Genomic DNA, 24,309 nt, shown 5'->3' on the forward strand with positions numbered 1-24,309 from the left:
GGGGGTTATTTACGAAAGGCAAATCCACTTTGCACTACAAGCGTAAAGTGCACTTGAAATTGCACTGAAAGTGCAGTCGCTGTAGAGTCGCTGTGGGACATGCAAGGAAAATGTAAAAAAAACAGCATTTTAGCTTGCACATAATTGGTAATCAAATCTGCAAAATCCCCTCATTTCAGATCTACCCCTCAGATTTACAGCGACTGCACTTCAAAGCTCACTTGTAGTGCAAAGTGGATTTGCCTTTCATAAATAACCCCCACTAGTTTGGTAGCATAATTACAAATGTAGAACGCATGTTGCTTGCTAAAGAACATTATTTTTATCAAGTTGTTATAAAGTTCCACTTTAAAAGACATATTGTACCAAACGTATTGTACGTAATCCTTTACATATCGCAATAACAAGTCTAAAGTCTTGTTTTAAAGGTTTTCAGCTAATATACAGTGAAAGTCTCATTTGTCTGGTTATATATGGAAAATAATACAATTGGCATGAAAAAAAAGAGATGTTGGTCAATGTTGCATTATGCTGTTCATGTGTTCTATACATTTGATGAATGATTCACAGGCGAGTATGCTGTGACCGTCACATTCACTACTATTATGTCATAACGTTTATATATCCCCTCGTTTAGTAGGCCTCACTGCAATACTGCTGGTCTTCGCTTTCCAAATCTAACACATCTTTATCAGATAATGGGGTTCCCTTCCTATAGAGGTGAAGAGCTTATATTTTACATTCATAAGACATCTGTTGCCACCTAGTGGAAAAACAACTAACTATAAAACAGGCACGTTTCAAAATAACACAACATTCAGAATTCTGTTACAACTTTGAGGCTGGGCTCACACTATTGCGAAATAGATGCGGCTCCGATGCAATTTTGCACAGGAGCCCTGTGTGTCTTTTGGTCCATTTCAGGTCCGAATTTGGACCTGAAACTGTGAACCAGGACACACGGTACCCCTGCTGCGAGTCGTATGCGGGGATAGTGCGAACCCAGCCTAGTTCACCTTTGGGAACATGGTACACCTGATTTTAGGGTGGAACATGTTCTTCCCAGTGCTGCTGCAGCCCACTACCTACTATGGTGACAGCAGTAAAGGGAGAAGTTCCCCTTACTAGCTGTCTGTTTGAAAACAATGCAATTCCTACACAGAGCTCTATGTATCTGAATTAACTACAAACCCTGTGGAGCGCTGTGGTAGATCATTGAGTCTTACCTGTACGGGATGTATGGGTAAGCAGATAACACTGATAGTGGGCAGGAGACCTGCATGGCATCCGAGATTTGGTGATCGCTGGTGCAATGCTTTACAGCAGGGGTCTCAAACTGGTGGCCCTCCAGCTGTTGCGGAACTACAAGTCCCATCATTCCTCTGCCTGAGGGAGTCATGCTTGTAAATGTCCGCCTTGCAATGCCTGGTGGAAATTCCGCCAGCAAAAGTCAGATGGAGCCTACACACGGTCGGAATTTCCAACCAAAAGCTCGCATCTGACTTTTGTTGGCGGAATTTCCAATCGTGTGTACGGGGCATTACTGTGCTAATACATTGATTTGGTTGGAGGGCTATGTGACTGACGGTGTCTTGTTGGGCCCTGAGCCCTACTCCACAGAAGTTATGGTTTCCATACACTGCACTGATGATGGCCAAATAGCCTGAAACATTGCACTATAGACGACTATACAAGAGCAGTTCTGGATGTGCAGCTGGCCAGAGGGACAAAAAGTAATCATTTGTGTGGCTCCCCCACTGCCCTGAAATCAGAAACAATCGTCTTATTTTGAGATGTGATGGAATGAGACATATGAATACCTTCTGTTTTAGGAAGACCTCACGGTGTACCCATTGGAAAGATTTCCACTCTCTTCCTGTCCTGGTAACACGTTTTAAGAAAAAAATAAAAATTTTACAAAGATTTCCAGAGTTGTTTGAAATCCTTACCTTTCCTTTATTGAAAGAAATTTCTGTTTCACAATGTTATTTCTAAATACAATCATTAATGGGACACATTATAACCACCTGGGAAAAGATCAGTGCGGTAATGAGAAAAGCTGCAGGATTTGCATCTTTCATAAAGAATCAGCCTTAGCCCACGTTCACATCGGGCCCATTTGACATGTCAAAATCGCATACTAAATCGGTGGCTATTGCCAAGAATGGCGCCGTCTGAATCAGTGCGACAACAACTTCGCGGTGCTGCACCAATTCCCAAAAGTACTTCCTATACAACGTTTGGTGACTTTGGGGGAGATTTGAATAGATATCTGTGCATGATCCCGCACAGATGTGTCAAATCGCCCCCGAAGTCGGACTGCATTGCTAGTGTGAAATCGTGCGAGTTCAACTAAACTTCCACGATTTAAAACTGGCATTAGTGTGAACCTGGGCTCAAGACCAGTTCACACCATAGAAAAGCGTTCCGGATGCATTACTGCATGTGTGTTTCCAGTGCGGTTTGATGCTTTCCAGCGCATTTTTCCTCTCTTTTTTTTTTCTCTTCACCTTAAATTGAGACATGTGCGCTCCAGTGCGTTTTTTGATGCATTTTACTGCGTTCAAGTACAGTTCAGTGCAGAAAAATGGCAACATGTTCTGCTTTTATTTCTGGAACTAAAACACACTGGAACTGATTGCACTGGTGTGCACTATGCAATTGGAAATAATATAACCTACTATCCATGCGATTGATGGAGAAAAAACAAAAAACAGGCACTGAACTGCATGAAAAACAAAACCAGAGAAAATTCCCAGTTCAACTCACCAGCAAGTCTGACTACCAACTGAATTAACCTGTCCAACAGTAAGCACTAAAAAGAGGGGTTTAGTTAGCACAGATTTCCAAATGCATGTGTAAGCTGCAAGGCCTCTTCATGGCACCCTGTATCACTAAGGCTGGATTCACACCTATGGCATTTTTAGTGCTTTTTGCATTTTGAAGATTTGAACCAGCCCTAGAGAGTTAGAGAGTATCTAGTCAGGATAAAACTCCTGCAGGGGATGCCTCACATTTGGTATCCTTCTGGGAAAAAGCAGCAAGAATAAACTGTTGGTGCTATATAAATCCTTTATAATAGTCGTAATTTGCAACGAATGAAACTGCTGAGGTTCACTGAAAATTTGTTCTTGGCATCTATAGGTGTCATTACATTACAGCGTTACCCCCTTCTAATATTCTCCCCTACCTGATTGGAATATAGAAGGCAATAGAACAAATTGGTCATGTGATTTGGTACAGTCCAATTGTTCCATATAGCATTTTTTCAAAGCATTTTATTGCTGGAATTACAGCTCTGCTAATATTATCAGTATTTCTTTTTATCTGTTATATGTATTAACCACTTACCCACTGGGCACTTAAACCCCTTTCCTAACCAGACCAATTGTCAGCGCTCTCACATTTTGAATGACAATTGCTCAGTCGTGCAGCACTGTACCTATATGACATTTTTGTCCTTTATTTCACACAAATAGAGATTTCTTTTGGCGGTATTTAACCACTTGCTTACTGGGCACTTAAACACCTTCCTGCCCAGACCAATTTTCAGCTTTCGGTGCTCTCACACTTTGAATGACAATTACTCAGTCATGCAACACTGTACCCAAATGAATTTTGTGTCCTTTTTTTCCCACAAATAGAGCTTTCTTTTGGTGGTATTTGATCACCTCTGGGGTTTTTATTTTTTGCGCTATAAATGAAAAAAGACCGAAAATGTTGAAAAAAAACGCATATTTCTTTGTTTCTGTGACAGAATTATGCAAATTATTAATTTTTCTTCATAAATTTTGGCCACAATTTATACTGCTACATATCTTTGGTAAAAATAACCCAAATTAGTGGATATTATTTGGTCTTTGTGAAAGTTAGAGAGTCTACAAGCTGTGGTGCGAATCGCACAAAATTGATCACATCTGATGTACTGGTGGACTATCTCGCTTCTTGTGACCCGAACAAATCAGGAAAGTACAAATACCCCCCAAATGAACCCTTTTTGGAAAGTAGACATTCCAAGGTATTTAGTAAGAGGCATAGTGAGCTTTTTGATGTTGTCATTTTTTTCCCACAATTCTTTGCAAAATGAAGATTTTTCATTTTTTTTATTTTTCTCCACAAAATTGTCATTGTAATAGGTTATTTCTCTCACGTGGCATGTGTATACCACAAATGACACCCCCCAAAAAATTCTGCTACTCCTCCTGAGTATTACAATACCACATGTGTGGGACTTTTTCACAGCCTGGCCACATAGAGAGGCCCAACATGCAGGGAGCGCCATCACGTGTTCTAGAAGCATAAATTACACATCTAACTTGTTGACTACTTATTACACTTTTGAAATACCAGGACAATGACACGTGACACTGATGACAGATGGCACTGATACGTGGCAATGATGACACTTATACGTGGCACTGATGACACGTGGCACCGATGACAGATGGCACTAATATGTGGCACTGATGACAGATGACACTAATATGTGGCACTGATGACACGTGGCACTAATACGTGGCACTGATGACACGTGGCACTAATAAGTGGCACTGATGACACGTGGCACTAATACGTGGCACTGATGACACGTGGCACTAATACGTGGCACTAATACGTGCCACCGGTGACAGATGGCACTAATACGTGGCACCAATGACGCGTGACACTGATGACAGATGGCACTGATAAGTGGCATTGATGACACGTGACACTGACAACAGATGGCACGTGACACTGACAGGTGGCACTGATGACAAATGGCACTGATACGTGGCACTGATGACAGATGGCACTAATACGTGGCACTGATGACAGATGGCACTAATAACACGTGGCACTGATGACAGATGCCACTTATACGTGGCACTGATGACAGATGGCACTGGGGACAGATAGCACTGCAGGCAGGTGGCACTGGGGTGGGGTGGATTGCACTGGGGTGGATGGCACTGGGGCAGGATGGCACTGGGGCGGATGGCACTGGGGCAGGATGGCACTGGGGGGGGGCATGGCACTGGGGGGGGATGGCACTGGGGGAGGATGGCTCTGGGGGAGGGTGGCACTTTTTTTTTTGCTTCTGTACACTGACGGCTGCTGCAGCCGTTCTTCTCTCCCCTCTCACACGCTGTCTGTGTGAGGAGGGAGAGCGGCGCTGAGAGATGATCTCATATGTTTACATATGAGATCATCTCCCATTGGACACGCCGATCACGCTGTAAACGGCCGCTGTGATTGGCCGTTTACAGCGATCTGTGTTTGCCTGTCCCCGGGGGACACGGCAAACACAGAACTTCCGCGATGCGCGCCCGCGGCGGCGCGCATTGTGGAAGTAAACACCAGGCCGTCCAGGGACGGCCAGGCGAAGGAAGCCGCCCCGCTCTAAGGCCGTCATTCGGCTATAGGGCGGGTGGGAAGCGGTTAATCACCGCTGGGTTTTTTTTTTTTTTTTTTTTATTTTTTTTTTTTTTAGGTTTCAAAAATTTTATTGAACAAAAAACTGCAAGTACAGCACAGATCGCATAAAAGTCAAAGTAAATAATGCAATGTCAATGCCAACAAACTTAACATGACAAAAGGGTAATTCTACACAGCAAATTGTGGAGAGAGAAGAGAGGGGCAAAGAGGTGACAGGCGTAAGATCATGATACCTTAGCGAGAAGGGAATAACTGGCGGGGAGAGACTGCCTCAAATCTCTCCCCCTCAGAGCATCTAAAGAAGGGTAGAGAAAGATGGAGGATGAGCGGAGAAACGGGTGAGTATGGCATTAAAGAGGGTAGAAGAAGAAAAATCCTTAAATGCTATAAGCAGGCACACCGCAGAGGGCTCGGACCCATGTCCTATGGGGGCCAGATGGATTTCCCCCCCTCCTGCATGAGAGCAGTGGCATAGGGGCTCAAGAAAGACTGTTAAGATCAAGAGTGTAATTGAGCTCTGGAATCTTGTATCCAGTGTTGCCAAGTTGCATAGAATTTACTCAATTTCATATGTGCTTTCGCAAACATGAATTCCATCAACATATGGTTGTTTAATATTATAATTACATCTGGGACAGAGGGTGAGCAAGATTGCTTCCAACGACGGGAAATAGCGAGTCTAGCCGCTATTAGTATGTGAGTGATTATGGTGTGAAATTTTGAAGGGCAAGATGAAAGATCAAGACCAAAGAGAGCCGTCTGCGGTGCCAGTTTGCCAGTAACATTTGTTATGCTCTGGATGAAGGAGGAAATTCCGGCCCAGAAGGTAGTTATGAGCGGGCATTCCCACCAAATATGGTAAATATGTCCGTCTTGATTACACTCTCGCCAACACTTTACAGATTGGGACGGAAAAATCCTTACTAATTTAGACGGAGTGTAATACCACTTGTAAAGGATTTTCATCACAGTCTCCCAGTGTGACACATTTCTGGATACTACAGCTGGAAAACGGATTGCCCGGTACCAGGTCGCTGGAGAGACTTGTATGTGTAGAGTTCGCTCCCATGAGACAATCGCCGGAGTGGCTCGTTCCGGGCTAGGCTTTGTCAAAAGACCATAGAAGTATGAAATACCCCTAAATTTGTTGATCGTTGAGGTAAATGCTTGTATTATGTCTCTAGTCAAAGAGCAGCTCGACGTATGTACAGAGGAAAGAGCATGACGGATCCGTAGGTAGATGTAGAAGTCTTTACTAGGAATGTTAAAGGCTTTAGAGAGTTGAGCGAAGGACTTAAGATGACCATTATGAAATAAGTCTCCGAGGGTTTTAATGCCTTTTGAGGCCCAGCTATGAAGCTGTAAATCCTGGGACAGGAGTGAAATGGAGGCGAGCAGTAGCCGATATAGAGCTTGTATATGTAGGCCGCCCGCGGATTGTACAATTGCTTTCCAGTTGTTTGTGAGGGCTTTGACCGTTGGTAGTAGAGAGTGTGTGGGGTGTAAACCCATCCAGATGGCTGCGAGTAAGTGTGATGGAGGAGACAACATATCAGCGGTTTCAATTGAAGTCCATGGCAGAGAAGAGGTTGGATCCCATAGTTTCCTGGTTTGGTCTAAAACAGTGGCTTTGTAGTATGCCTTGAGATCTGGGACTCCCATCCCAGCATATCTAGTCGGGATGCACAACAACGGGGATCTAATACGTGATTTGTGGGCCACCCATATAATCTTGTTAACAATCCTTTGTAGTCCAGCTATATCAGGTTTCAAAATAGGTAAAGGCAGAGTTCTAAACATATAAAGAATGTGCGGTAACAAAAACATTTTAGCCAATGCAATTCTTCCTGCCCAGGAGGCTTTAACTGAGAGGAGTGAAGTAGCAGTCTCCTGAAGTTTCTGGGTTAGAGTAGCCATATTGGTACGTAACAACAAGGATGCTGGGGAGGTCAGATGGATGCCCAGATAAGACACGGAGGAGTTGGGTGCCCAGGAGAAAGGAGAGATGGACGATATATTCGTTTTAGATAGGTGGGAAGGGATATGCCTAGCATCGCCGATTTGGAGTGGTTCGGCTTATACAGAGAGACCTGGCTAAAACTTTGTAGAAGATCACAAAGCGAGGGGAGAGATTGAACTGGGTCGGTGAGCCAGATGATTACGTCATCCGCATATAAACTAATTTTGTGGCTACATTGGTTGATTTCCAGACCTTTGATGTCCGGGTGTGATCTAATAGCTTGCGCTAGTGGTTCTATCATTAATGCAAATATTAACGGTGAAAGAGGGCACCGCTGGCGTGTCCCATTCGTAATCATAAAGGGAGACGAAAGTAGTCCTGAATTCAGGACTCTGGCACTAGGGGTGGAGTATAGTCCTAGTATGGCTTGAAGAAATTTGCCCGTGATGCCGAATTTTTGAAGGACCATTTTCAAATAGAGCCAGTTGACCCTATCAAATGCCTTCTCTGCGTCTAACGATATCAGCAGAGAAGGCATTTGATGATGCTCCGCCCAGTGGAGCATGTCAATTATTCTGCGGGTTCCGTCTGAGGTTTGTCTCAAGGGGATAAAACCCACCTGATCTGGGTGGATCAGGGTAGAGATATAACTCGCCAGCCTAGTAGCTAGAAGTTTTCAGTAGAGTTTGGTGTCAGTATTTAGCAAAGATATGGGACGATAATTTACGGGGTCATGAGAAGGTTTGCCTACTTTATGAATAGTGGTGATAGTCGCCTCAAGGGATTCTGAGGGTATCTTCCCAGTTGCTAAAAAGTCATTAAGTGTGGCACATAGGTGAGGTAGCAGTTGGTCTACATAGGTTTTATAGTAGCTATTAGTGTACCCATCAGGCCCAGGAGCTTTGTGGAGGGGGAGACCCTTTATTGCATCAGATATTTCTTGATGGGTAAAAGGCCGGGAGAGAAGCTCTACTTGTTCTGGGGAGAGTGAGGGGAGCTGCAGCGGATCCAGAAATCCAGATATATTCCCCGCCTCGGGGCACGGTTCTGAAGGGGAACTGGAGATATTGTACAGCTTTGAATAGAAGAGACTAAATTCCTCGGCTATGTCTTTGGGGTTGCTAATTTTCTGACCCTTCTGGTTTAGAAGAAAGGGGATCCTTTTCTGTGCGGCTCTTTTTTTATATTGTTGTGCCAAGTGTTTCCCTGCTTTATCACCTTGGGAATACCAAGTGAGTCTCAACCTACTTAGGTGAAAATCAAAATTTCTGTGAAGAAATGAGCTAAGGTCATTTCTCAGGGTACTAAGTTCTTTGGTAATTTGGGGGGAAGGAGCGTTTTTATTTGTAACTTCAAGACTGCGTATTTTCTGTAGAAAGGATTCAATCGTTGCCCTCCTTCTCTTCTTCTCCTGTGCACCCAGCTTGAGGCATACTCCGCGAATTACCGCCTTGTGAGCATTCCAAAGGGTAGTGGGGCTAGAGACAGAGTCAAGGTTAGAGTCAAAAAATAGCGATATCTCGGATCGGATCAGTTCACGAGTCTCCGGCGTACTTATGAGCGCGGAATTCAAACGCCAGAGTGTATGTCTGGCCACAGGTGGGGAGGTGGCGATAGTGATCGATACTGGGGCGTGGTCGGACCAAGTTATGAGGCCCACCGTAGCGCGGCTAATTTTCTGAAGTGTCATTTTCGAGACTAAGAAGAGATCGATCCGAGAGTAAGATCGTTGGGCATGCGAATAAAAGGAATAATCCCTCTCGGTACCATGGAGGCACCTCCAAGGATCGTGGAGGTCCTCCTGTAAAGCCACACTAGAAATGGCTGTGGAATGCCTGCGCTTCGTATTAGAAGTGTCCACCGCTGGGTTTTTTATTTTTTGCACTAGAAAGGAATTTTTTTTTTTTTTTTAATGTACAGAATTGTTGGTCATTTTTCTTAGTTTCCGTTATTCCGTTATAAAATTTAGCAAATTAGTAATTTCTCTTCATAAATGTTGGCCAAAATGTATACTGCTACATATATTTGGTTAAAATAACCCAAATCAGTGTATATTATTTGGTCTTTGTGAAAGTTATAGAGTCCACAGGCTATGGTGCCAATGACAGATAATTGATCACACCTGATGTACTGACAGCCCATCCCATTTCTTGAGACAATAAAAAAAAATAAAAAAAAAAATAAAACAGGCAAATACAAATAACCCCGAAATTACCCCTTTTTGGAAAGTAAACATACTAAAGTATTTAGTAAGAGGAATAGTGAGTTTTTTGAAGTTGTCATTTTTTCCTCACAATTCTTTGCAAAATGATGTTTTTTTTTTTCTTTTTCACAAAATTGTCAAAATGAACAGGTTATTTCTTCACACACAGCATATGCATACTACAAATTACACCCCAAAACACATTCTGCTACTCCTGAGTATGGCGATACCACATGTGAGACTTAAACAGCATGGCCACATACAGAGGCCCAACGTGCAGGGAGTACCATCAGGTGTTCTAGGGGCATACATTTCAAATCTAATTTGACTGCCTATTACACTTTTGTGAGGCACTGATGGGCACAGTAGTGGCATGGATGTGGCACGGATGATAACTTGCACGAATGAGGCATAAATGAGCCATGAATGGGGGTGGCTGAGCCGCAGACGGGGATGCCTGAGTATAGAAGGATGAATGAGGCAGAAATAGGCACTACAGATCCAGCCCACAGCACTGCTGCACCCGATCTCTCCCCTCTCACTGTATCGATCGGTATAGAGAGGGGAAAAGCTAAGCCAGCATGCACCGTCTTGTTTACAACTGATCACTCCATCATTTGAGGAAGCGATCACGTGGTAAAGGGCCGCAGTCAACTGCCATTTACTGTGATCTGTCGGGTCCTCTGGACCTGGATATTCCCAGGGGTGGGCGGGAGCAAGATTCTGGGAGGACGCTATAGCACGCCCTCCCAGAGTTATCCGACCGTGCTGCAATGATTTTTCAGCTATGGCCCGGCGGCAACCAGTAAAAAAAAAAAAGTAAATAAAAATTCAGAGTTTAGTGTCACTTTTAAAGCCCCGTACACACAGGCCGAAGGTCAGAAGACATTAGCCAGTTACAAAAAACAAAAACAAAACACACACCAACACTCGGCCTGTGTGTATGCCACCCTGTCCAACAGAAGCCGGCCATTTGGTCAGCCTCTGTCAGATGGGAATGCTGGAAAACAAGGAGCCAACCGACTCTCGATCAGCGGCTTTGCGCCAATGGCGCAGATCGCCGATTAGAGAGTTCTGGCGGGGGGGGGAGGGGCACCCCCCTGTCAGAACACAACAGCTCAGTGGGGGAGATAGCTATACTAACTTTGCATAGTTAGTACAGCAGCTATGAAATTTGCGTTTTTTTTTGTTTAACCCAAAATCAAATCAGTGTGTACCAGGCTTAAGCCCAGTGGGTTTAATGAAAAAAAAAAGCAAACAAAAAAAAAAGAAACCTGACAGCTCAGCAGGAGCCGCTGTACTATCTGATGTTAGTACAGTGATCTTCCCTGCTGTGCTACTGTGTTCAGACAGGGGGGACGCCCTCCTACCCCCTGCCTGCCAGAACACTCCAGTCAGCACACCTTTTTCGGTCATGCCCCTTTGACAGAAGCTGGCTTCCATCGGACCGGCTGCAGTACACATGGGTAGAATCCCCCCCGACATTCAGCCTGTGTGAATTAGGCTTTAGAGTCCCCTTCGCATCCAAGTATGAAATAATTTGAGTCTATTGTTCTCTCTAAGTTAATAAGATACTTAATTTATAGAAAAAAAAAAAAAAAAACACACACAGGTCTGTTACATTACAGAGAGCACTGGGCAGGATGGTCAAACTCTGGTACCCACAGCCACATTCAGACAACCTGCTCAACCATTACAAGGATAGCGGAAGGAAGACCATGAAAATGTGAGTTTAGTACAACAGGCCAAATTCATGAAGCTTTACACAAGGATAAGAAACTTTATTTTGGCCCATTTTCCAACCACTTTTTTTTAAATGAGGTTCCTTATACTGATATTAAAGCTTTGTAAGCTGAGCCCCATAACTGTCTGAATAGGACTTCAGTGGGGATTTCCAGATACAAGTGACATCATGAGCCTCATATCTCAATGATGTCACAAGTCTCCAGCTCCCGATGTTTAGCCAACAATTACCTCATGGGGAAACTGATAGACACATTTGGCAAAAAAATAAATAAATAAAAAAATCACATAATTCCAGTCAGAAAAGGTTGATACAAACATTTTTATTTATGGAGATGCTACTGTTGATAGATTGTGTGATGTCCGGTCTGGGAAGGTGTGTAGAGCAAACACGGGTATCCCCCAAGAATAAAGTCCAGAACATAAAACGCCAGCATGCTGGTAAAAAATGTTGTCCCCAGTCCAGCTTTCATCTAAAAAAAGAAAATAAGGGAACAAAGATAAAGTATTAGAGCAAAGCCAATGTACACCATGTTCAAATACAATACATCAAAAGCTGCAATTGTGTGTAAATAGAAGGTGTGTGTATAGTTATTTGAATGTTGTGTCCTTTGTGCATTTCTTCCAGATCTGTGCAGTAATCCAGCATGTAACAACGTCTGCACTTTTCCCTGTTCAGGAGCTTCCTATAATAAACACCAGTCAGTGCTGCTCTCGCCCCGTTCAGGGTGACTGGCCTGGTGTCTGATCCATGTGGCAGCATAAGGCTCGGTACACACCTACGCAGTTTGCTTTTAATCTGTTTCTGCAGGGCTTTTTGCTGTGCGTTTTTGATTTCTGCGCACGTGATTTTACTGCAATTTGCATTTTTTTGGGGCAGATTAAAAAACACAAATTGCTTCAAAAAAAGCATTACATGCATTTCTGCAGCTTCTCCATGGAAGTATATTGAACCAAAGAAAGATCGTCTCGCGTTTAAAAGTCCCTGACCGTTTCCAAATACACAGCGGCTGAAAAAAAGGAAAGATATGAGCGTGTCCCATAGGAAACCATGTAAATGAACCGTAGTGCGTTTCTGCAAAAAGCACCAATAAAAATATAGATGTGAACCAGGTCTAAGACATTTACTAATACAATGGGGTTAAAAAAGACTAAAATGAGCCCTTTATAGTTAAAAAAAAAAAAAAGCAGATGATGACTACTTTAAGGGGTTCACTTTTTTTTTTTACTGTAGAACGGTGACAGTAATATTTACAGTAGTGATTTGCTCTTTTTGTACTATAAAGGGCTCATTTTTTTTGTTAACCCCATTATGTTACTGGCCGATTAATCGATTATGAAAATAGTAATTGATTAATTTCATAATCGATTAGTTGTCGATTCATCAATTAGTTGATTCAGCCCTAATACCCAACATGTCAAACTTCGGTACTTAAAAATCTCCATCGCCAACACTTTACAAATGTTTACAAGTTACCCGAGAGAAGCCTCGCTCCTCTCCCCCTCCTCTCCATGGCGCCAGCATTCTAAATGTGGGCGCCTGGTTGTGGCTTCACAGCCGGGCGTGCACTGAATATGCACGTGCCATACTAGCCAGACAATCTTCTGGGGCCTATGACATGTCCCAGAAGATTGCAGGGAGGAGGTGATCTTCCCTTCTGGTGCCGCAGAGCCAGAGGAGGAAGTGGGAGCTGGGTGCCTATAAAAACCGGGTACCCCCGCTCCTCCCCCCAAAAAATGACATGACAAATGTGGCACATCAGGAGGTCACCAGCACTTAAAGCGGAAGTTCCATTTTTGGGTGGAGCTCCCCTTTAATTTATAGAGTTCCAGTGTGTAAGGCTGAAGGCAGCAGGTGGGGAGGGGGGAGGGGGGGGGGGGACCGCTGTGCGGCAATCTTACCAGGAAGAGGGAGCGTGTACCTGTCAAAACCACGTACCCGCTCCCCCCTCCCTGCCAAAAAATGCCAAATGTGGTGGTGGAGGGTGCGAACAAATGGAGGTTCCCGTTTTGGGTGGAGCTCTGCTTTAAGATTATGTCGCTGATACAAAATGTTCCAAAACCTCAGCTGGGAGAATGTAGCGATAAATCCATATCCCCAAAAAACTATTTATGACACCGAGACTGAATGTTTAGATGTAAAATAACCAATTCTAGACAGTGTGGTACATCCTCCTTATAATGAGATAGTAAAGTCGGTGTAAGCTGCACACCCACCATAATTATCTCCAGCATCCAATCACAGTATAACAATTCTAACTCAAGGGTGTTGTGAGAAGTCTAAAGGGGAATAAATATACCCAAAAACTATTGTACAGTTCAAATAGCACCAGAATAAGGCTAATGGGGTATTAGTAACATTGAATATTACACAGATAAATAAAAGACATTTTGTGAATTACTGTAAAACCTGAATGGAACCTGCATTCAGTTTGGATTTTGGACTTTGCTGGCTGCATGCTTGTTCCAGGCCAGTGACTAAGGAAGAAGGTTATAAGGATGACAGTCGGTACCAATGCCATGGATTCCAAATCACAGCCACACCAAACATTGTAAAAAGGGAAAGATCAAAGCTGATATTTTCTAGTTCCACCAGGTGGCAGCACATTACCAATGTTTTTCAGTGCCAATGCCACTAGGAAGCCTGGGCTGCTTGTTATGACCTCTAAAAGGATAAAGAATATTATTACTTTAGAACAGTTCACTAAAATTGTCGGTTTCATAATTCAATAAAAGATTTTTCGGCCATACTTCTCTTGTGGGTAACAAGGGTGCACTTACTTTTGCACTCCTGTGACCCGGAGTCAGCTTATTTTGGGCTATTGCCTGCTGTCAGCGAACATGGCAAGGAAGTTACAGGCTCTGGAAGGATCCCGATCATATTGTTGGGATCCACCCAGCTTCCTGATTGACAGCTGGCTCTGAATCTCAGCATACAGCTGCGCCCACCCCTCCTCTCAGGTGAAGCCGGAGGAGAACTGAGCGATCAGCAGTCTTGTGATTCCAAGTTTTCTGTCTTAAAGAGGAGCTCCGGGCTACTTTGGAAAAAGTCAGCAGCTACAAATACTGTAACTTTTAAAATAAGGACACTTACCTGTCCAGGGATCCTGCGATGTCCTCTCCTGAGCCAATCCTTCAATTGGCTTTGGGTGCCGGCGCCGCCATCTCTGGTAAGGGAAAGGGGAAGTGAAGCCTTGCAGCTTTACAGCCTGTTACCTACTGTGCATGCGTGAGTCGCGCTGCGCCTTGTGAATGGTCCCGCAATCTTCTGGGACCTGTGTGTGGGGGAGGGGTAGGGGGCCAAATTACGGGTCAGTTCTCCGTGGTGATCTGAGCCGGAAGTGGGAGCGAGTACTTGTCTAAACCAGGTACCCCCCCCCCCCCCTTACAAAAGTCCCAAATGTGGCAGTGAAGGATGCAAACAAAAAGGAGCTTTCCCTTTTGGGTGGAGCTCTGCTTTAAATCCTGTATAAAGGTTTGTTTTCTTTTTATATCCCCCAAACTTCTCCCATCAAGATGAAAAGCCTTCTCTGTTCAGCAGCCCCCCTAATACTTGCCTGAGGTCCCTCTAAACCCAGCGATGTTGCAGAAGTGTCTTGGCAGCCCAGGACTCCCTTCCTCATTGGCTGAGACAGCAGTGAGGAGCCATTAGCTTCCGCTGCTGTCAAAGTCAGTCAGCCAATGAGAAGAGAAAGGGGGTGGGGCCAGGCCATGGCTAAATGTCTGAATGGAGCAGGGGCTCGGCTCGGGTGCCCCCCATAGCAAGCTGCTTGCTGTGGGGACCCTCAACAAGAAGGAGGGGCCAGGGGCACCGAAAAGGGACCAGAGAAGAGGAGGATTTGGGCTGCTCTGTGCAAAACCACTGGAACAGCAATGAAGTATAACATGTTTACTTTTTTCCTAGTTAAAAATAAGAAAGAAGACTTTCCAATCCCTGTAATACTGATAGAGTTGTGTGAAGTCCCCAAAGCATTTGGATGACAGGTCCATGTCGGCTCTGCTATGCAGACAAGGACAGAGCCCGCTCTCCTCTATGGAAAAAGACATGCAGTCATTGGATCCCCCCACCCTCTGAATGGATTAACCCCCCACACACATTGGTGGTCACAGGAAGTGACATGGAACCCCCACCATTGGTGCTCAGTGCCAGTGAAAGTTCCATTGGTTATAAACACTTCCATATACCCAGTGATGTGACCGGCCACAGAGGAAACAAATCCCCCTACGGAAGATGGATCTCTATCTGCAGTCTTCTCTACACTTATCTACCATTCAAAGTACTGAAATTATACAGCTTGTCTGAGAGTTCACAAAAAAAAGGGGGGGGGGATGGGGAGCTGAAGTTACACTACAGAGCTCAATGAGGAGAGCCGATTGGAAGGAAGAGACACCCCCACCCCCCATCACATAGGAACAGAGATGAGGCTGTCAATCAGCTCGAGCTGGGGGAGGGGGGAGGGGAGGGAAGGACAGAACTTCTAAGTGCAGTATTAACCACTTCAGCTGCGGAAAGTTTACCCCCCTTCATGACCAGGGCATTTTTTGTGATACAACACTGCCAATTGCGCGGTTGTGCGACGCTGCACCTAAACAACATTTACCTCCTTTTTTCCCACAAATAGAGCTTCTTTCAGTGGCATTTGATCAGCTCTGCGGTTTTTATTTTTTGCGCTAGAAAGAAATAGCGACAATAAAAAATAAAAAAAAGGAATAATTTTTACTTTCTGCTATAAAATATATAGAAATAAAAAGAATCTAATTTTTTCATCAATTTAGTCCAATATATATTCTGCTCCATCCCAATAAGTGTATATTGATTGGCTTGCGCACAAGTTATAGCGTCTACAAACTACGGGACACGGGATTTTTTTCTAGTAATGACGGCGATCAGCGATTATTTTAGTGGGATTGCGATGGACAAATCTGACACCAAGGCCCCTTTCACACTTGTGCAACCTGAAAGTTGTGCCATGTTTGCCACGACTTAAAGCAATGCCCGTGTAATCTTTATGTCTATGGACCTCAAGTCGCACCAAAGCAGGGCAGGGACTACTTTAAAGTGGCACAGATATGAATGGTACCCATTGGAAATCATGGGGTACGACTTGTCATGCCACTTTGTAGTCCCAAGTGGCACAAGTGTGAAAGGGGCCTAAGGTCCTTATCACACACGTGTGGCTTTGGACATCAGAGTCACATGACAAGTCGTACCCCATGATTTCCAATCATCATCACCCATATCTGTGCCACTTCAAAGTCGTCCCTGTACTACTCTTTTCCACTTTGATGCAAGTTGACATCCGTAGACATGAAGTTTACACTTCAGTCATTCCCTGAAATGGCAAGAAAATCGCACAAATACCAAGTCGGGTGAAAGGGATCTCACTTTTTGGGGACCAGTGACACGAATACAGGGCAAAAAAAATGAAAAATGCCCGGCATTAATGACACTGACAGAGAAGGGGTAACAGTGATCAAAGCATAAGATGTTATCCTAGGAAGTGATTTCTGTGTGTGGGGGGAGGGGTGGGGGTGACTGGAGGAAGACAGATCACATGACGGAATGGCGGTCTGCCTCTCCTGAGAACGATCAGCGTGTCCCGGTGGGCATCGCGTCCGCTAGAACCGCCGATTGGGAGCGAGTTGACTGGTGGCGCACGCCCCAGACCCAGTGCACAAAATGACGTACAGGTATGTGATTTTGTGTAGGAGGGATCTGCATGGAGAGCTCCATATCAGAGTAATACACAATGACTTCTCTCTCCTCCTCTCTTTATACACAGATTTCTCTTCTATCTCTATCACTACTGGCTGCATCTAGTGCACATTTATGGATATACCTGAGGACTGTGTGTATATAAAACCTCTAGAGACCGTATATACACCCCATATCATTATCACCTATATACTATTCTACAGTCTACTTGTATAATATCAAGGTCTCCATATATGGCTGAGAACAATTGTATTTTATCTCCAAGGCTCTCCTCTCCACCCCCACTTTTACTCACCAAACTCCTTTCATGTTTTATTTAATCAGATGGAGGTCCCTCCCCTGTCACCTTTCTTTTCGGTGTCAGGAAAAGCTGTCAGCAATGATTCATGCAGACATCAGAGGAAGGAGGCAGTGGACAGAAATGAGTCTCACTGCTCTGGACTGAGACAAGTACACACTAGAGAGGGAAATCCTCTGATCACATTTCATTACAACCACTTCAACCCCCCGAAATTACCAGTCATGGAAATGTCATTTATCCATCCCTACATTACATGTCTGTGGCAGGAAAAGGAGGTGGGGGGGTAAGACTGGCTGGTACACAAAGACTGGGGAGGCAAATGACACAACACGGCTGGGGGAGGGGGGCAGATGAAAAACAGAGCTGGAGGGGCAGGTAAAGGTGGGATGGGGGGTTAGACTGGCTGGAAGACACAGAAAGGGGGGCAGGTGACACGAAGCGGCTGCAGGGGGAGCAGGTCACACAACGCGGCTGCAATGGGGGGCAGGTGACACCACGCGGCTGCAGGGGGGGGGCAGGTGACACCACGCGGCTGCAGGGGGGGGGCAGGTGACACCACGCGGCTGCAGGGGGGGGGCAGGTGACACCACGCGGCTGCAGGGGGGGGGCAGGTGACACCACGCGGCTGCAGGGGGGGGGCAGGTGACACCACGCGGCTGCAGGGGGGGGGCAGGTGACACCACGCGGCTGCAGGGGGGGGCAGGTGACACCACGCGGCTGCAGGGGGGGGGGCAGGTGACACCACGCGGCTGCAGGGGGGGGGCAGGTGACACCACGCGGCTGCAGGGGGGGGGCAGGTGACACCACGCGGCTGCAGGGGGGGGGGCAGGTGACACCACGCGGCTGCAGGGGGGGGGCAGGTGACACCACGCGGCTGCAGGGGGGGGGCAGGTGACACCACGCGGCTGCGGGGGGGGGCAGGTGACACGACACGGCTGCGGGGGGGGGCAGGTGAAACGACACGGCTGCGGGGGGGGGGAGCAGGTGAAACGACACGGCTGCGGGGGGGGGGGCAGGTGAAACGACACGGCTGCGGGGGGGGGGGGCAGGTGAAACGACACGGCTGCGGGGGGGGGCAGGTGAAACGACACGGCTGCGGGGGGGGGAGCAGGTGAAACGACACGGCTGCGGGGGGGGGGGGGGAGCAGGTGAAACGACACGGCTGCGGGGGGGGGGAGCAGGTGAAACGACACGGCTGCGGGGGGGGGGCAGGTGACACGACACGGCTGCGGGGGGGGGGCAGGTGACACAACGCGGCTGCAGGGGGGGGGCAGGTGACACGACGCGGCTGCAGGGGGGGGGCAGGTGACACCACGCGGCTGCAGGGGGGGGGCAGGTGACACCACGCGGCTGCGGGGGGGGGCAGGTGACACGACACGGCTGCGGGGGGGGGCAGGTGAAACGACACGGCTGCGGGGGGGGGGAGCAGGTGAAACGACACGGCTGCGGGGGGGGGGGCAGGTGAAACGACACGGCTGCGGGGGGGGGGGGCAGGTGAAACGACACGGCTGCGGGGGGGGGCAGGTGAAACGACACGGCTGCGGGGGGGGGAGCAGGTGAAACGACACGGCTGCGGGGGGGGGGGGGGGGAGCAGGTGAAACGACACGGCTGCGGGGGGGGGGAGCAGGTGAAACGACACGGCTGCGGGGGGGGGGCAGGTGACACGACACGGCTGCGGGGGGGGGGGCAGGTGACACAACGCGGCTGCAGGGGGGGGGCAGGTGACACGACGCGGCTGCAGGGGGGGGGCAGGTGACACGGCTGCGGCTGCAGGGGGGGGGCAGGTGACACGGCTGCGGCTGCAGGGGGGGGCAGGTAACACGGCTGCGGCTGCAGGGGGGGGGGGGCAGGTGACACGGCTGCGGCTGCAGGGGGGGGCAGGTGACACAGCTGCGGCTGCAGGGGGGGGGCAGGTGACACCACGCGGCTGCGGGGGGGGGGGGGGAGGGGCAGGTGATACCACGCGGCTGCGGGGGGGGAGGGGCAGGTGACACCACGCGGCTGCGGGGGGGGGGGGGGGGGAGGGGCAGGTGACACCACGCGGCTGCGGGGGGGGGGGGAGGGGCAGGTGACACCACGCGGCTGCGGGGGGGGGGCAGGTGACACGACACGCCTGGGGGGGGGCAGGTGACACGACACGCCTGGGGGGGGGCAGGTGACACGACACGCCTGGGGGGGGGCAGGTGACACGACACGCCTGGGGGGGGGCAGGTGACACAACACGCCTGGGGGGGGGGGGCAGGTGACACGACACGCCTGGGGGGGGGGCAGGTGACACGACACGCCTGGGGGGGGGGCAGGTGACACGACACGCCTGGGGGGGGGGGCAGGTGACACGACACGCCTGGGGGGGGGGGCAGGTGACACGACACGCCTGGGGGGGGGGCAGGTGACACGACACGCCTGGGGGGGGGGGCAGGTGACACGACACGCCTGGGGGGGGGGGCAGGTGACACGACACGCCTGGGGGGGGGGGGCAGGTGACACGACACGCCTGGGGGGGGGGCAGGTGACACGACACGCCTGGGGGGGGGGCAGGTGACACGACACGCCTGGGGGGGGGGCAGGTGACACGACACGCCTGGGGGGGGCAGGTGACACGACACGCCTGGGGGGGGGGGCAGGTGACACGACACGCCTGGGGGGGGGGGCAGGTGACACGACACGCCTGGGGGGGGGGGCAGGTGACACGACACGCCTGGGGGGGGGGGCAGGTGACACGACACGCCTGGGGGGGGGGGCAGGTGACACGACACGCCTGGGGGGGGGCAGGTGACACGACACGCCTGGGGGGGGGCAGGTGACACGACACGCCTGGGGGGGGGGCAGGTGACACGACACGCCTGGGGGGGGGGCAGGTGACACGACACGCCTGGGGGGGGGGGGGCAGGTGACACGACACGCCTGGGGGGGGCAGGTGACACGACACGCCTGGGGGGGGGGGCAGGTGACACGACACGCCTGGGGGGGGGTGGCAGGTGACACGACACGCCTGGGGGGGGTGGCAGGTGACACGACACGCCTGGGGGGGGCAGGTGACACGACACGCCTGGGGGGGGGGGCAGGTGACACGACACGCCTGGGGGGGGTGGGGGGCAGGTGACACGACACGCCTGGGGGGGGGGGGGGGCAGGTGACACGACACGGCTGCGGGGGGGGGGGGGGGGCAGGTGACACGACACGGCTCTGTGGGGGGGGGGGCAGGTGACACGACACGGCTGCGGGGGGGGGGCAGGTGACACGACACGGCTGCGGGGGGGGGGCAGGTGACACGACACGGCTGCGGGGGGGGGGGGGGGGCAGGTGACACGACACGGCTGCGGGGGGGCAGGTGACACGACACGGCTGCGGGGGGGGGGCAGGTGACACGACACGGCTGCGGGGGGGGCAGGTCACGCGGCTGCGGGGGGGGGGGGGCAGGTCACGCGGCTGCGGGGGGGGGGGGGGGGCAGGTCACGCGGCTGCGGGGGGGGGGGGGGGGCAGGTCACGCGGCTGCGGGGGGGGGGGGGCAGGTCACGCGGCTGCGGGGGGGGGGGCAGGTCACGCGGCTGCGGGGGGGGGGGGGGCAGGTCACGCGGCTGCGGGGGGGGGGGGGGCAGGTCACGCGGCTGCGGGGGGGGGGCAGGTCACGCGGCTGCGGGGGGGGGGCAGGTCACGCGGCTGCGGGGGGGGGCAGGTCACGCGGCTGCGGGGGGGGGGCAGGTCACGCGGCTGCGGGGGGGGGCAGGTCACGCGGCTGCGGGGGGGGGGCAGGTCACGCGGCTGCGGGGGGGGGCAGGTCACGCGGCTGCGGGGGGGGGGCAGGTCACGCGGCTGCGGGGGGGGGGCAGGTCACGCGGCTGCGGGGGGGGGGCAGGTCACGCGGCTGCGGGGGGGGGGGGCAGGTCACGCGGCTGCGGGGGGGGGGGGGGCAGGTCACGCGGCTGGGGGGGGGGCAGGTCACGCGGCTGGGGGGGGGGCAGGTCACGCGGCTGGGGGGGGGGCAGGTCACGCGGCTGGGGGGGGGGCAGGTCACGCGGCTGGGGGGGGGGCAGGTCACGCGGCTGGGTGGGGGGCAGGTCACGCGGCTGGGTGGGGGGCAGGTCACGCGGCTGGGGGGGGGGCAGGTCACGCGGCTGGGGGGGGGGCAGGTCACGCGGCTGGGGGGGGGGCAGGTCACGCGGCTGGGGGGGGGGCAGGTCACGCGGCTGGGGGGGGGGCAGGTCACGCGGCTGCGGGGGGGGGGCAGGTCACGCGGCTGCGGGGGGGGGCAGGTCACGCGGCTGCGGGGGGGGGGGCAGGTCACGCGGCTGCGGGGGGGGGCAGGTCACGCGGCTGCGGGGGGGGGGGGGGCAGGTCACGCGGCTGCGGGGGGGGGGGGGGGCAGGTCACGCGGCTGCGGGGCGGGTCACGCGGCTGCGGGGCGGGTCACGCGGCTGCGGGTCACGCGGCTGCGGGGCGGGTCACGCGGCTGCGGGGCGGGTCACGCGGCTGCGGGGCGGGTCACGCGGCTGCGGGGGGGGCGGGGCACGCGGCTGCGGGGGGGGCGGGGCACGCGGCTGCGGGGGGGGCGGGGCAGGTCACGCGGCTGCGGGGGGGGCGGGGCAGGTCACGCGGCTGCGGGGGGGGGGGCGGGGCGGGTCACGCGGCTGCGGGGGGGGGGGGGGGGGGGGGCGGGGCAGGTCACGCGGCTGCGGGGGGGGGGGGGGGCGGGGCAGGTCACGCGGCTGCGGGGGGGGGGGGCGGGGCAGGTCACGCGGCTGCGGGGGGGGGGGCGGGGCAGGTCACGCGGCTGCGGGGGGGGGGCGGGGCAGGTCACGCGGCTGCGGGGGGGGCGGGGCAGGTCACGCGGCTGCGGGGGGGCGGGGCAGGTCACGCGGCTGCGGGGGGGCGGGGCAGGTCACGCGGCTGCAGGTCACGCGGCTGCGGGGGGGGGCAGGTCACGCGGCTGCGGGGGGGGGGCAGGTCACGCGGCTGCGGGGGGGGGGGCAGGTCACGCGGCTGCGGGGGGGGGGCAGGTCACGCGGCTGCGGGGGGGGGCAGGTCACGCGGCTGCGGGGGGGGGGCAGGTCACGCGGCTGCGGGGGGGGGCAGGTCACGCGGCTGCGGGGGGGGGCAGGTCACGCGGCTGCGGGGGGGGGCAGGTCACGCGGCTGCGGGGGGGGGCAGGTCACGCGGCTGCGGGGGGGGGGCAGGTCACGCGGCTGCGGGGGGGGGGCAGGTCACGCGGCTGCGGGGGGGGGGCAGGTCACGCGGCTGCGGGGGGGGGCAGGTCACGCGGCTGCGGGGGGGGGGCAGGTCACGCGGCTGCGGGGGGGGGGGGGGGCAGGTCACGCGGCTGCGGGGGGGGGGGGGGCAGGTCACGCGGCTGCGGGGGGGGGGGGGGGCAGGTCACGCGGCTGCGGGGGGGGGGCAGGTCACGCGGCTGCGGGGGGGGGGCAGGTCACGCGGCTGCGTGGGGGGGGGGGCAGGTCACGCGGCTGCGGGGGGGGGGGGCAGGTGACACAACACGGCTGCAGAGGGGGGGCAGGTGACACAACACGGCTGCAGAGGGGGGGCAGGTGACACAACACGGCTGCAGAGGGGGGGCAGGTGACACAACACGGCTGCAGAGGGGGGGCAGGTGACACAACACGGCTGCAGAGGGGGGGCAGGTGACACAACACGGCTGCAGAGGGGGGGCAGGTGACACAACACGGAGGGGGGTGGGGGGGGTGATTAGTGAACACGGAGGGCGGTGGGGGGGGTGATTAGTGAACACGGATGGGGGTGGGGGGTGATTAGTGAACACGGATGGGGGTGGGGGTGATTAGTGAACACGGATGGGGGTGGGGGTGATTAGTGAACACGGGTGGGGGTGATTAGTGAACACGGAGGGGGGTGGGGGGGTAATTAGTGAACACGGAGGGGGGTGGGGGGGTAATTAGTGAACACGGAGGAGGGTGGGGGGGTAATTAGTGAACACGGAGGAGGGTGGGGGGGTAATTAGTGAACACGGAGGAGGGTGGGGGGTAATTAGTGAACATGGAGGGGGCTAATTATAGAACACGGAGGAGGGTGGGGGGTAATTAGAGAACACGGAGGGGGGTGGGGGGGTGATTGGGGGGTCTCCAGCTCTGTCTCCCCCCCCCCGGACTTTCCTCCTCACTACTCCCGCGGTCTCCTCTCCTCCCCCCGGCTCTCCTCCTCACCTGCACAGCTCTGCGCCCCCCGGCCGCCATTTCTGCCCCCCGGGACGGTTCCTCTCAGCTCTCCCCTCAGTAACTGTCTCCATTCATCCTCCATAGAGATTTCCAGTACTAAAGATGGCCGACGGGTGATGATGAAACCAAAAAAAATCACTGCATTCAGCTGATCGGGATAGGAGACACCTATGGCGGGGATCGGTATTACAGCCGGAGAAGACAGATTGCCATCTTGTGGCCAAATTCAAGAATAACCATTAAAATCACCCAATACTGTTGAAATTTGAAATAAAATGAATAAAATGATATAAAATTGATATGGGTTTGTGTGATATGACATAGTTGTTGTGAGGTGCATCAGGTCAGGCGCTTCAGTAAGAGGCGCTGTGATTGGTCACAGGTTCTTCTTTACTCCAGTCTGAGGCGCTCTCAGGTCACTTCTCCTTAGCGAGTTGACGGAGTGACATTCAGAGAGGAGAGCTCCTGCATTTCACTGCGATTTTCAGCGACTGACAGCAAATAACTGCGATTTTTATCATTTTTATTGATATTTATCGCTATTACTAACCCTTATTATAATATTATTCTTAATATTATAATTTTTTAGCCTTTTTTCAGGTATACAGGCATCCAACACCAACAGGATGCCTCGGCCTTCACGTCCCGGATCCCGGCGAAGGCGCTCACGTCAAGACGGCGACGAGTCACCAATCGCCCACCGGACGCGATCCAGAGCCCCACATCGGTGGAGACAGGAGGCGGAGCCACCCAGGAACAGGAGCCGTTCGCCAAGACACCGCGACAG

At 52.5% G+C, this 24,309-nt stretch overlaps 1 long non-coding RNA gene across 2 annotated transcripts in view; it reads right to left on the reverse strand.

The window, feature by feature from the left end:
• The window catches only part of LOC143989059 (uncharacterized), an 85,892-nt gene extending 62,250 nt beyond the window's left edge, over positions 1-23,642 (reverse strand). The window contains exons 1-3 of one of the 2 annotated variants that reach the window (XR_013276965.1): positions 23,511-23,642; positions 11,641-11,794; positions 1,821-1,881 (exon numbers count right to left, since the gene is read on the reverse strand). This is a non-coding gene — a long non-coding RNA (uncharacterized LOC143989059). Of the gene's footprint in view, positions 1-1,820; positions 1,882-11,624; positions 11,795-23,510 lie in introns of those variants that run through there. The other variant, XR_013276964.1, reaches the window with a different exon arrangement.
• Positions 23,643-24,309: the final 667 nt, after the last annotated feature.

The sequence above is a fragment of the Lithobates pipiens genome, unplaced genomic scaffold (assembly GCF_037356315.1).
Source record: "Lithobates pipiens isolate NorthernLeopardFrog02 unplaced genomic scaffold, aLitPip1_a1.2 Scaffold_18, whole genome shotgun sequence".
Lineage (NCBI taxonomy): Eukaryota > Metazoa > Chordata > Amphibia > Anura > Ranidae > Lithobates > Lithobates pipiens.